The sequence below is a fragment of the Pempheris klunzingeri genome, chromosome 18 (assembly GCF_042242105.1).
Source record: "Pempheris klunzingeri isolate RE-2024b chromosome 18, fPemKlu1.hap1, whole genome shotgun sequence".
Taxonomy (NCBI): domain Eukaryota; kingdom Metazoa; phylum Chordata; class Actinopteri; order Acropomatiformes; family Pempheridae; genus Pempheris; species Pempheris klunzingeri.
In genome coordinates, this window is record NC_092029.1 from 312,128 (window position 1) to 322,127 (window position 10,000).

General features: G+C 49.4%; 1 protein-coding gene across 1 annotated transcript in view; it reads left to right on the plus strand.

The window, feature by feature from the left end:
- Window positions 1-10,000, plus strand: part of plekhg3 (pleckstrin homology and RhoGEF domain containing G3) — a 27,091-nt gene that overhangs the window by 4,034 nt on the left and 13,057 nt on the right. The window lies entirely within an intron of this gene.

The window sequence follows — 10,000 nt, forward strand, 5'->3', positions numbered from 1 at the left end:
TCCTCATTATTACAGATTAGACACACACACAGGGTCGACCCTCTTCTTCGTTGGTAGCTTGAGGATGAAGCCTGCTGTGTTGTAATGATAATAAACCCTTCTGTTGAATTCAGTCCTAAAAGCCTTAAAGTTTGAATTGAGTCTGGTCCAAAAGGAGTTTTTCAGTCTTTGAAGGTTCTGTGGGAAGATGAGAACTACAGACACTGTCTGTGACTGTCTGTGACCTTCAGGAACACTGTCAGTCTGTTCTCAGACCCTCTGTGGACCACATGCTGATGCACACTCATGTACACACCACAGGTGTTTTCATCAGGGTGGGGCAGTTATCTCACCTACGGAGCACCTTTCAACACCACAAACAGTTCAGCCTCCTCAGCAGGACAGCTGTTAGCATGTTGACAGCTAACTGTTAGCATACTGCCTACCAGCTGTTAGCATGTTGACAGCTAACTGTTAGCATACTGCCTACCAGCTGTTAGCATGTTGACAGCTAACTGTTAGCATACTGCCTGCTAGCTGTTAGCATGTTGACAGCTAATGTTAGCATACTGCCTACCAGCTGTTAGCATGTTGACAGCTAACTGTTAGCATACTGCCTGCTAGCTGTTAGCATGTTGACAGCTAATGTTAGCATACTGCCTACCAGCTGTTAGCATGTTGACAGCTAACTGTTAGCATACTGCCTACCAGCTGTTAGCATGTTGACAGCTAACTGTTAGCATACTGCCTGCTAGCTGTTAGCATGTTGACAGCTAACTGTTAGCATACTGCCTACCAGCTGTTAGCATGTTGACAGCTAACTGTTAGCATACTGCCTGCTAGCTGTTAGCATGTTGACAGCTAATGTTAGCATACTGCCTGCTAGCTGTTAGCATGTTGACAGCTAACTGTTAGCATGTAGACAGCTAACTGTTAGCATACTGCCTGCTAGCTGTTAGCATGTTGACAGCTAACTGTTAGCATACTGACAGCTAAGCTCTAGCACAGCATGTTGGCCTAACGCAGGGGTCGGCAACCTTCACTGCTCAAAGAGCCATTTGGTCCCGTTTCCCACAGAAAAGAAAACACCGAGAGCCGCAAAACCCTTCTGACATTCAAAATGAAGATAACACTGCATATATCATTTTTTACCTTTATGTTATGTAGAAACAAACTATAGTGTGTTGCTTTCATGTAATCAATGATCCGCTACAGAGAAAATTAAATGACATTTCTGAATGCAACAAAAACATTTTGAAGGTTACTTTTAAGTAAAATACACAATGTCTATTTTAGTCCTTCTTGTATTTAACGAACTTAAATGATCCATCGGCAGCAAACTAAAAATGCTGTCCTCTTTTGTGCCTTCATCCTTTTACTGGAGCGTCCAGTCAGCTTGTCGACCTGAATAACTTTAGACTTTAGACTTTAGACTTTCTTTATTTGATCCCCCATAGGGGGAAATTTTCTTGTTACAGCAGCAACAATATAAACAGGGAGAGTGAAAAAAACAAAGCAATAGAAAAGACAAAAATAGCAAAAATAAATATAAATATAAATATAAATATATGGTTGTGATGAAATGAAATAAATATTTGCACCATAGGATATTTACACTTTAGACAGGAATGGAATGACATGGATGGTAGGCAGTATATTAACATCAGCCAGTGATGCTGCTGTTATAGAGTCTGATGGCTGATGGAGAAATGACCTGCGGTAGCGTTCCTTCTTGCAGGGTGGGGGCCTCAGCCTGCTGCTGAAAGAGCTGCTGAGGGCCCCCACAGTCTCATGCAGGGGGTGAGAGGGGTTGTCCATGATGGACTTGAGTTTTGTTAGTGTCCTCCTCTCACACACCTCCTCTATGGAGTCCAGGGAGCAGTCCAGGACAGAAGCGGCCCTCCTGACCAGCCTGTTCAGTCTCTTTCTGTCCCTCTCCCTGCTCCCTCCTCCCCAGCAGACCACTGCATAGAGGACTGCAGACGCCACCACAGAGTCATAAAAAGACCTGAGCAGAGTCCTGCACACTCCAAAGGACCTCAGTCTCCTCAGCAGGTGGAGACGACTTTGGCCCTTCTTGTACAGGACGTCTGTGTTGTGAGACCAGTCCAGTTTGTTGTTGAGGTGAACACCCAGGTATTTGAGGGTCTCCACCCTCTCAGTGTCCAGTCCCTGGATGTTCACCGGTGCAGTCTGGGATGTCTTCCTGCAGAAGTCAATCACCATCTCCTTTGTCTTGCTGGTGTTGAGCTGAAGATGGTTTAGCTCACACCAGTCAACGAAGTTGGAGACGACCTCCCGGTACTCCTGTTCGTCCCCCTCTGACACACACCCTACGATGGCTGTGTCATCGGAGAACTTCTGGAGGTGACGGCTCCCAGAGTTATACTTGAAGTCCGAGGTGTACAGGGTGAAGAGGAAGGGGGAGAGTACTGTCCCCTGTGGGGTCCCTGTGCTGCAGACCACCATGTCAGACACACATTCCTGGAGCCTCACGTACTGCGGTCTGTTGGTGAGGTAGTCTGTTGTCCATGCAGCCAGGTGACAGTCCACTCCCGCTCTTTCCAGCTTCACCCTGAGCAGTGACGGCTGGATGGTGTTGAATGCACTGGAGAAGTCAAAGAACATGACCCTCACAGTGCTGCCGGTGTTCTCCAGGTGAGTCAGGGATCTGTGAAGCAGGTAGATGACTGCATCATCCACTCCAGTGCTCGGTTGGTAGGCAAACTGCAGTGGATCCAGATGTGGGCTCACCAGGGGGCGGAGGTTTTTGAGGATGATCCTCTCCATGGTCTTCATCAGGTGAGAAGTGAGGGCCACAGGTCTGAAGTGGTGGGGCTCCCTGGGGTGCGTTGTCTTTGGAACCGGAACCACGCAGGAAGTCTTGCACAGAGCTGGTACCCTCTCCAGACTCAGGCTCAGGTTGAAGATGTGCAGGAGCACCTGACAGAGCTGGTCTGCACAGTCCTTCAACAGTCAGGACCTGCGGCCTTCCTCGCCTTGGTCTTCCTCAGCTCACTTCTCACCTGGTCAGCTGTTATGGACAGGCATGGGGTGGAGGTGGAGGTGGGTGTGGAGGTGTAGGGGGAGGGGGGTGTCAGAGTGCTGGGATGGTCCATGCTTTGACGAGTGGGGGGAGGGTGGGGGCAGAGTCAAATCTGTTGAAAAACAGATTAAGTTCGTTTGCCCTCTCCTGGTCTCCTTCCAGCCCCCTCTCATGGCCTCTGCTGTGACCAGAGATGGTCTTTAGTCCTCTCCAGACTGCCCTTACATTGTTAGTCTGCAAGTGGCTCTCCATCTTGGTCCTGTAGCTGGCCTTGCACTCCCAGATCTTCTTCTTCAGCTCCTTCTGCACCCTCCTCAGCTCCTCCTTGTCCCCAGATCTGAAGACCCTCTTCTTCTCCTTCAGCAGGGCCTTCAGTTCTGAGGTCACCCAGGGTTTGTTGTTGTAGAAGCACCGTACTCTCCTGGTGGGTACGGTGTTCTCCACACAGAAATTGATATAGTCTGTGATGCAGTGTGTCAGAGTGTCGATGTCCTCTCCGTGGGGGCTGCACAGCACATCCCAGTCCGTGGTGTGAAAACAGTCCTGCAGCGCCTCAGTGGTCTCCTTCGACCACTTCTGATATGAGGATGAGGGACTGGGGGTGGGATGTCTGCAGCTGGGACACAACACTGTGGATGATCTCGCAGGCGGCAGCCGCGTCGGCCGAGGGGGGGATGTACACAGTCAACGCAATGACATGTGAAAACTCCCTCGGCAGGTAGTATGGCCGCAAGCCGACTGCCAGCAGTTCAACATCCTTGGTGCAGCGCTGTTCTTTGACGCTGACGTGCGCCGGGTTACACCACCACTCATTCACGTACAAACGAATGGACTATTTCACTGAACAATGAAAAAAAAATCAATATATGCAAACTAGTAGACTGAACCTCAGCGAACAGCGTCTACACGTCATCTTTTTTACATTTTTACATACTGTTGTCCCATTTTGGGAGTATTTTAATTTACTATACATCAATACAACCTTTACATCCTAAATTTTAATATATATAGATTCATGCCTTTACTAATGAAATATATACAGAAAGGAACAATTTGCATAAAAACATTTCCACTGATTTCCCTGGGAAAGAAAGTTTGCTTTGCGAGTTTCCGGGAGAGACGCGAGTGAAATTACCGTAATGACACCATCAGGGCCGGCTCTAGGCATAGGCCATATAGGCGGTCGCCTAGAGCGCCGGCTGCTGGAGGGGCGCTGCTGCAAGCCGGTAATAATTTGCATCCCCGAGTGGCGCCCCCCGTCCGTCCGCCGCTCCTGAGACGCACGCCGCGTCAAAGCCGCAGGGAGTATGGAATCAGATTTGTTTCAAAAGTTTCAGGCAAAACTTATTAAAAGTCAATCAAAATAAATGGATTTGAGAGAGAAAAAAATGAACTCAAGCAAAAAATGATAACCTTCAAAATAAAAAATGTCTCTTGAAAACAAAGAACTGTCTTTTATTTTGTTCAAGGATGTAGTTTTGCTCTCGCCCTCTCTCTCTTTTGGTTACGCTTCTGGCTTTAAGTTTGCGCTGCCAGATTCTTTGTTTGAGTTTTGACACAAACCTGTTTGTGGCTGGTGAGTTTTTGAGCGACACGGCTGTGACCCGGAGGTTGTTCCCCTGTTTGCTTGAATTGACTCCTGGGGATCTTTAAAGTCTTTTGAACTTTTTCTAATCACCAAGCGGGAGAAAGAATCTTTCATTCGCCATGCATGAAGAGGAAGCATGGGGGGGATACAAGCAACTGCTTCAAGATTAAAGTGATCCCCAGGAGTCAATTCAAGCAAACAGGGGAACAACGTGTTGGGCTGTTAACCACAAATTAGTTAACGGATGATTTGTCAAATAATTAAGAGTAATTAAAGTCAGTCAAGTGTTGAAAAGCCTCCAGAGAGGAAGTTCAACTGTCCAGTGAGGCTGCAGTGGTCTGAGAACACAGTTTTTACCCTGGGAGGACTCCATCGCTCCTGTTTTCAGAGTTCATGATGTTTCTGAGGTGTTTCTATTTTTCTGTCCACCCTCGCTGATAAAAGCTGATTGGACGTCTGAAGCCACAACACAATGAATGTGTCGCATCAGGACGAGACGTCGTGGTTGAAGGACTCTGTTGTGTCTCCAGAACAGTCGGCCATTGTCCCGCCTCGTGGCCCCGCCCCCCCCCGGACGCTCGGTGACACAAACAAACAAACGCGCAGACAGACGCTGCTCTCAGGTCAGCTGATCACGGCAACATCAGGCCCATTCACACAGACTGTTGTCATGTTCGCTGCAGAGGTCCAGTCAGAAAACCTCCCGTTCTGTCAGTGAACAGTCAGGAAGAGAAGTCAGGGTTTAAACGTCCCTCAGTCCATCCTGTGGTGGTCAGAGGACAGAGGACAGAGGACAGAGGACAGAGGTCAGGGGTCAGGGGACAGGGGACAGAGGACAGAGGACAGAGGTCAGAGGACAGAGGTCAGAGGTCAGAGGACAGAGGACAGAGGTCAGAGGACAGAGGTCAGAGGTCAGGGGACAGAGGTCAGAGGACAGAGGTCAGAGGACAGAGGTCAGAGGACAGGGGACAGAGGACAGAGGACAGATGTCAGGGGACAGAGGACAGAGGACAGAGGTCAGAGGACAGAGGACAGAGGACAGAGGTCAGAGGTCAGGGGACAGGGGACAGAGGACAGAGGTCAGAGGACAGAGGTCAGAGGACAGGGGACAGAGGACAGAGGACAGATGTCAGGGGACAGAGGACAGAGGACAGAGGTCAGAGGTCAGAGGACAGAGGACAGAGGTCAGAGGACAGAGGACAGATGTCAGGGGACAGAGGTCAGAGGACAGAGGACAGAGGTCAGAGGACAGAGGACAGATGTCAGGGGACAGAGGACAGAGGACAGATGTCAGGGGACAGGGGACAGAGGTCAGAGGACAGATGTCAGAGGTCAGAGGACAGAGGACAGATGTCAGGGGACAGAGATCAGAGGACAGATGTCAGAGGACAGATGTCAGGGGACAGAGATCAGAGGACAGAGGTCAGAGGACAGAGGACAGATGTCAGGGGACAGAGGACAGAGGTCAGAGGACAGAGGACAGAGGACAGAGGTCAGAGGACAGAGGACAGATGTCAGGGGACAGGGGACAGAGGACAGAGGTCAGAGGACAGAGGACAGATGTCAGGGGACAGGGGACAGAGGTCAGAGGTCAGAGGACAGGGGACAGAGGTCAGAGGTCAGAGGACAGAGGACAGAGGACAGATGTCAGGGGACAGAGGACAGAGGTCAGAGGACAGAGGACAGAGGACAGATGTCAGGGGACAGGGGACAGAGGTCAGAGGTCAGAGGACAGGGGACAGAGGTCAGAGGACAGAGGTCAGAGGACAGAGGACAGATGTCAGGGGACAGGGGACAGAGGACAGAGGTCAGAGGACAGAGGACAGATGTCAGGGGACAGGGGACAGAGGTCAGAGGTCAGAGGACAGGGGACAGAGGTCAGAGGTCAGAGGACAGAGGACAGAGGACAGATGTCAGGGGACAGAGGACAGAGGTCAGAGGACAGAGGACAGAGGACAGAGGTCAGAGGACAGAGGACAGATGTCAGGGGACAGGGGACAGAGGACAGAGGTCAGAGGACAGAGGACAGATGTCAGGGGACAGGGGACAGAGGTCAGAGGTCAGAGGACAGGGGACAGAGGTCAGAGGTCAGAGGACAGAGGACAGAGGACAGATGTCAGAGGACAGAGGACAGAGGTCAGAGGACAGAGGACAGAGGACAGATGTCAGGGGACAGAGGACAGAGGTCAGAGGTCAGAGGACAGGGGACAGAGGTCAGAGGACAGGGGACAGAGGTCAGAGGACAGAGGTCAGAGGACAGAGGACAGATGTCAGGGGACAGAGGACAGAGGACAGATGTCAGAGGACAGAGGACAGAGGACACGCTGATGAGGCCACGCAACAGTTTCACACCCTGAAACTAGACCCTCATGACACCTTTAGGGGCTGATGTCTTGTGATGTTTCCCCTTGAAAATCAGTGATTTTCTAAGTGGAGTCTGGTGTGGAGGAGAAACGTGTTTTCTCTGAGGGACAGTGAAGGCGTCAGCAGGTGTGTTTCCTTGTCACCTGTCTGACACCCCCCTCACCTGACTCATCCTTTACCAAGCACACACGTGTCTGAGCTGTGTGTCTTCCTCCTCCTTTTCTCCTCCTCTTCCTCTCTGCTCCTCCTCGCTAAAGGTCAGTTTAACCTTCATCACCTGCTTCATCTTCAGCTTCACATTTTAAATGAAGACCTGAAGTTTCTTCTTCTTCTTCATGCTCTTTATAATAATGCTAATCTGTCCTCCTCTTTTCCTTCTTCCCCTCCTTCCTTTAATAGCTCCTCCTCTCTGTTCATGTATGGCCCCTCCTCTTCCTCCTCCTCCTCCTCCTCTCCAGTCATAGTAGGTGTGTGTGTTTTGTGTGTGTGAGCTTCAGTCTGTCCAAACCTGTGGAGCGTTCAGGTGTCTGTGAATCTGCAGGAATCTGAATGTTGAGCTGATGGGCTATCAGAGGAGCCTGTGGCGAGGAGGAGCAGGAGGAGGAGGAGGAGGAGGAGCAGGAAGAGGGGGAGGTGTTGCTGCTGTGGTGAGGTGTTCATGTTCAGAGGAGGAGGTGAGGATCTCCTTCAGGAGCGTCGGGGAGGAGCGGCGGCTCAGACGAGTGTTGATGCGCCGCTGGTTTGGTGAGTCGCCATGGAGACGGCAGACGTGTGTTTGTTTAAAGGGGCGGCCGGACGTGGTGATCGTCCCGTCGGTTGTAACGGCTGCAGAGGTCAAAGCTCAGCTGTGTGTGTTTGAATGTAAACACTGAGCTGTGACTCTTCTTATCATGTTCAAGTGGCTGGAGGCCATAAACTCACTTCCTGCTGGGTCAGTGAACGCCTCGCCGACTCCACACTGGCAGGAAGCCAAAACGGCCAACGGACACAGAGTGTGTGTGTGTGTGTGTGTGTGTGTGTGTGTGTCCGGTCTGCAGTTTGAAATTGTTTTCATTCAAACACACTCACACACTCTCTCACACACACACTCACACACACACACACACACACACACACACACACTCTCTCACACACACACAGACACACACTCACACTCACACACTCACTCACACCCACACACATACACAGACAAATAAAGTTCTCTGCTAGCTAACCGTGCTAACCGTGCTAACTGTGCTAACCGTGCTATCCGTGCTAACTGTGCTAATGGTGCTACAGGCCACACGCTTCTGTGAAAAATGTTTAAAGATGGTTTTAAAGTCAGTTTGTGGTGAAACTGTTGGAGTGTCAGACCGTCGACTCACCCAGACGTGTCGTGGCCTTGTGGCGTCCAGCTAGCCGGCGGCGCTAAAGCTGCTGACCGGACAGATTTTTACTAATAAAGTTGTTTTCATGCTGCATTCAGGCCACCTGAGCTGAATGGGAAAATGCAGCAATGTTTACTTGGTATTCCAAGATGGCGTCCTCACTGCTCGCCTCGTGGTCACACCAGATAAATGGAAGTCTCTAATAACTTGTTGTGTTTCCTGTCTTAGGTGGACTGTCAGCGTCTCTGCTGTTCAGATATTTAGTTAAACCATCTGAGGCGTGGTCAACTGGTACGTTCGTTAACACCCATCCAAACCACGCGGCGGCCATTTTGGTCAGGGAGGGGGCGGCAAACTGAAAGTTGTCAGAGTGATGTTTTCACTTTAATTAGCTTTAAGACGGATTATCACTGCGCCATTGACTAGCTAGCTGTTAGCACGCTAACTGAGTGCTCAGCTAACTGTGTTAGGTGGAAAAGTGAATGTTTACATACAAATTTATGACTTTAACCAACATTATCATGTTTGTGTAAAATACTGTCACACTAGCATTTAGCATAATAGTTTGCTAACATTTAATATTTAGCATGTGAGTAGATTAAAATATGAAATGCTGGAATATTGTACTAACATTCATCTCAGATTACAGTTGAGTCTTTTACCTATTAATATTCTTTTTAATCATTTAATAATCTAAAAATATATTTAGCTCTAGAAGGATTAAACTTTTGATATGTAGCCATGATACACATTTCTAATCAAACAGTCGGGCTGAACATGGAAATCACGCTCTTACAGACACGTTCCTCTAACGGATGTCTTCCTCCTAAAGACTGACTGAACTGCAAATAACTAAACGATAATTAATAAATGAATACGGTCTGTTTTCATTTCTTTGGGCAGTTTCCTACCTTCAGCTCTCAAAATGGCCGCCATGTGAATGTGTGAATGTTGTAATGCTGCAGAAATCAAAACACCAGACTGAATGAATCTAATCACAATGAATCATCAATCAATCAATGATCTGATCAGACCAGTGTGATCATGTTATTAGCAGTGATCAGAGTCATGAAGCTGTTTGGGTGGAGGGAGCCTGCTGCTGGGACGTGATTGGCTGATTGGACAGTGATGTCACGAAGTCAGTTCTGGTGTCTGTCCAAACTTTATTGAAACAGTTGGAGTGGTTGTGTTCACCTGTAGCTCACCTGTCTGACCAGGGTTCACACCTTCAGAGTAACTTCCTCCTCCAGAGGACGTCATCATGTGACGTCCCTCCAGAATAAAGCTCCAGAAAACAGAGGCTGCAGAACCTCATAAAGAACCCGTCTGTTTTTAAGGTTCCTTCAGTCTCTCAGTGATCCACTGCTGTTTGAACATCCAGGGGTTCACCCTCTGCAGACAGGAGCTGCTGTCTGAACATCCAGGGGTTCATCCTCTGCAGACAGGAGCTACTGTCCTATGTCGTAGTGAATGTAACTCTGAGCTCAGCTGGTTACCTGGTAACCAGTCTGTCTCCAGCTGCTGGATCGCTAACGCTAGCTAGCAGCTGTCTGTGCTGGGTGTTTACAGATACAAAGCAGGAGCTCAGTGACGCTCCTCTTCATCATGGGGTCCACAGAGGATGCACACTAGCGTCTCGAGCTAACTTCCTGTTAG